Consider the following 4,750-nt stretch of genomic DNA (forward strand, 5'->3'; position numbering starts at 1 on the left):
CAGAAGTTTCATCCTCTTCCTCTTCCTCGTCTGACTCAAGTGAGAATGATTCTGGTGCATCAGGAACCGGCAGTCTTTCTCCGTGGGGTACTGGGCGTATAGCTGATGGAATGTTTGGATAATGCCCAGTCCACTTTTTCTTCTTTGACACACCTTTCCCAACTGGAGGCACTATGCAGAAGTAACAATTGCTGGTATGATCTGTTGGCTCTCTCCAAATCATTGGCACTGCAAAAGGCATAGATTTCCTTTTCCTGTTCAACCACTGGCGAAGATTTGTTGCACAAGTGTTGCAGCATATGTGTGGGGCCCACCTCTTGTCCTGATCTCCAATTTTGCAGCCAAAATAAAGGTGATAGGCTTTCTTAACCATAGTGGTTATACTGCGCTTTTGTGATGCAAAAGTCACTTCACCACAAACATAGCAGAAGTTATCTGCACTGTTCACACAAGTACGAGGCATCTCTGCTCACTTTGGCTAAACAGAAATGTGTCCCTTTGCAAAATCAAACACTGACAAATAAGAGAGCACGACACTGTATGATTTCTAGAGCTGATATAGGGCAATTTGTTCAGCAGAGTGATGTAAGCTTCCTTATGATTGCATCATCCATGACTTCTAGGAATAACATGATGCAATTCATATCATGTATGACGCAATACCAGCTTCAGATTGTATCATTCATTGTTTTGCCTAAAAAGCAAGTACTGTCCAAACCCAGTTATAGATTTATTCATAGATCCAGTCAAAGATGTATTTTAATCATTTCTGGTTTAAATTGAGATCCCTTCCCTTTATAACTCACTTATCCTCCGCTATTCCCAAGTCAAGGGTCGTATATACTGACCCAATAGCATATCTTGAAAACTAGAGCCAATCAACAATTTTAAGCATCATTTTCGTTCTCAGTGACCCAGAATTAGTAAAGTTTGACTACATTTATTTCAGAAGCATTTCGGCTGTAGAGCAGTGTAATGTGTGTGGAAGTTATGACCCTAGGCATTCTTTTTTTAAAAGCAGCAAAGAGTCCTGTGGCACCTTATACACTAACAGACGTATTGGAGCATGAGCTTTCGTGCGTGAATACCCACTGCGTCGGCTGCTTCGTGGGTGAATACCCACTTTGTCGGATGCATGCATCCGACGAAGTGGGTATTCACCCATGAAAGCTCATACTCCAATACGTCTGTTAGTGTATAAGGTGCCACAGGACTCTTTGCTGCTTTTAAAGATCCAGACTAACACGGCTACCACTCTGATACTATTCTTTTTTTAGACTCTTTAAACTTCTTGCCTATGACGCTTAGCAAGTGCCTGAAGGCGATGTGGTTTGAAGGTTACAAAGCGTATTTTCCACATTTCTTTAACACTTTAGAAAACCAAAATTACATGGGGCCTATGCCCAGGATGGAGCACTATGACGTAGAGAGCATGAGGCCCAGAGGGAAAGCCGAATTTCTTGACTGGTATCGGGACAGTTTAACTTGCAGAAAGAACTCACCCACTATTGTCAGCAAGATGTCAAAATTTTGAGACGGGGCTGTATCCTGTACAGAGACGAGATCATGAAAATGACAGAGACGGGGGATATCGTAGAGAGAGGACCTGGTAGAGTCAGAGAGATAAAATTGTGTTGAGATCCTTTCCGGTACATAACGCTGGAATCTGTCTGCAAGGCTATGTACAGGTTCATGTTTTTGCAGCCTAACACAGTAGCTCTTCTTCCTCCAGACAACTATCACAGGCAGAAAAAGAGATATTCAACCTCCTCTATTCAGTGGTAGTTGTATATCGCTCACAAAGAAAATATTCAGATATGGCATGCTTTACGAGGTGGGGAATTAAAGGTAGGCCCCTACCTTTTAGACAGTTATGCCATCGTTCATGGGGTATGCACAGCCTTTGAGATTTATAGGTGTTTTTTCCATGGCTCTGTCACCTGTTACTGTGAAAAAGCACAGAACCCTATGATGGGAACTATTTTTGAGTTTCTTTATTACAAGATGTAGCTCATGACTATCTGAAACGACTTGGTTTTGCAGTGAGGAGCCTCTGGGAGCACAAGTGGGAGGTGATGATAGAAACAGACAGGGAGATTGCAGACTTCTTAAATGAAGCCCAGCTGCCTCAGCCCCTTGTGCCTAGGGATGCTTTTTTTCGGGGGCGGGGGGAACTAACACTATCCGCCTGTATTACAGACCTAACCCCCATGAAGAAATCCACTATTATAATTTTACCAGCCTGCACCCTTTCATAAACAAAACCAAAGAATCTCCCATTGGACACCCAATATAGTTCATGACAAATTTGGACCTCTTGCAAATTATTTTGGAATTGCGGAAGTAAAAGTGTAGCCCCCACGAGGCCTCTTTTTCCCATTGGTACCTGTCAGATTGGGTGGCAAACGTATGTTCCCGCTATAATGAATCTGCGCAGAAACCGAGCAGCAGGAGACATGCACCCATACTGACGAGGAGAGGGCCGTCGCTGCAATTAAACACGGCCATAGTGAAGAGGTATGCGGTGGCTAAAATCTTGAAAACTGGCATTTGAAGAAAAATCTGACAAACTCTTTTCAGAGTACATAATATTATACCGCCATGAAAAATAAGAGGCTTCAGGGTATCCCAACTGGTGCACAGATGAAGAAAACCAAAATAAGTATGTTAACAATTTCTACCAGAAAAAAGGCATGCGTTTATGCCAACAGGAGATCACGTTGAACCCCGCTAAGAGCCAAATTGCTACACTGATTTTAAATTCTCTGTGAGGTAAATTAGGCCAAAGAACAAGCCTACCCAATACCAGCATCGTGAAAGACCCTGACAAACTCTTTCAGTACCTGTTTCCCCCAATTACGAGCTTACATCCTGCAAGTTTATTGATGACAAAACACCGTGCGTGTCTTGGGAGCACGCTGCTACTTGCTGAGGAACTGGAGTTATGTTTGCATGGTTGCTCTTTACTGCAGTATTTTGTTTTGTCCTTGAGTTTGATGTATACAAGTTCTTGACTGCGCTGATGCTTTGTCTGGGCTCTTGTGCTGTTTTGCATTGGGGCAGTTGTTGTTAAAGGTGTCCGAACAGATTTCAGGTTTTGGGCGGTTCTGGCAGAGGTGTCCCTGTAGCTCTGACTAGAGAATTGTCAGGAGAGGCACCCATGCCTGATTAAGAAAAACAGAGGTGTTTCAATTTAGCATCTAATAAACATTTTACAAAACTTAACTTTACCATCTTTCTCATCCACACCTGTGTATTTGCTTAAAATACAAAACCTGATAAACAACAAAACCAATAAACAAAATATATTTACTGGGCTTCATCTATCCATCAGCTATTGATGCTGGTGAATTTTCCTTTTCAGCTGTCTCTTTCCTTTTCCATTTGAGCTTGTCTGAGTGTATGGATCTCTCATGTTTTGGCCGTACTGTGTATTTGGGCCTTTGGATTAAAGAACAAGTAAAATTCTAGTTAGTATTATTCCCCAATTGCATCAAATCACTATGCAGCATGGACAAAGAGTGACATTACATAATATATATTTTCAGAATTAAAAACAAACAGCATACCTCAGTCTTGCAGTCCAGCAGCTATTCTGCTCAAGATAGTTTCTGTTGAAAGAGGACAGTCTGAAAAAAACATGAGGTTTTTATACCATTGCAACCCTTTGTTTTAGAGTCTGTAGGTAGCAGGTTGATTCGATCACTTACAACTCCGGATTAAGAGCTACTGAAGGAAATTAAGCACCCCTCCCCAAGTTCCCTGTGTGATCTAGGGGTGGGGGAATTAAGTTGTCTGCAAAACTGGGCTGCTTTGGGCTATTTTTTAAAAGTTAAAATAAATTTTTTTCTTTTTCAATGAAAAAGCAGAGCACTGTAGAGCCTTCTTACAGTATTAAACAGTACATCACCATACACAACATTTCTTAGTGCTACGGATATCAATCAATGTCTTGGTTTTGGTTTTAAACATGTTTCTTTCATGCTTAGTGTTTTGGGTTGTTTTGAATTAAAATGGGTGTATCACAACCATAGTAAACACCCTACAAATCCCCACCGCTTTTCAATGTTTTTACAGCAAATGCCTGTCCTATAAAAGTATGGTGGAGGTTTGTGAACCCTTGAAACCTTTCAAGTTTGGGTTAGACCCTTTTTAATTTTGCATATATGTTATTTTAATGACTTTGAGTTGCTAGAAAGAGTGACCCATAGTGTTCAACCAACTTTATTTAAGCTGTCCAATAGAGTTCTACCAAGTAATGGGTTATATTTAAACTGTCCAATAGTGTCTATAAACTCCTGAGGTTTTAATTCATTTACTATTAATCAGAGCTCACCATCCTATCTCCTTTACTGTGGGTGTTCACCCACCAAACTTAATTACTGATCACTAATATGTTTAACCCTGATGGCTAATCACATCTAGACCTAGAGACACAATGGAGTCACCCTGGCTATTCAGTGAGGGCGTGGTTAAACCATCAGCTCAACGGGAGGAGTCAGCTCTCTTGTATTCAGACCCCTGTCTCAAATGTCTCTGTTTTATATAGAAGCCTTTTTTTTTTTGGCTTTTATTTTAAACACATTTTTTGGAGGGCCCCACAAGATTCTACTCCACACATTTCAGCTTTTTGCTGTAAATGGGTCTCTTTTACACAAAGACACAAGAGCTAGTTTTTCACACACAATTTTTTTTTAATTTAAAAGACATACAGCCCCTTGAAAACAAACTAAGATGACCCATCAAAACT

This window comes from Mauremys mutica, chromosome 1 (genome assembly GCF_020497125.1).
Source record: "Mauremys mutica isolate MM-2020 ecotype Southern chromosome 1, ASM2049712v1, whole genome shotgun sequence".
Taxonomy (NCBI): Eukaryota; Metazoa; Chordata; order Testudines; family Geoemydidae; genus Mauremys; species Mauremys mutica.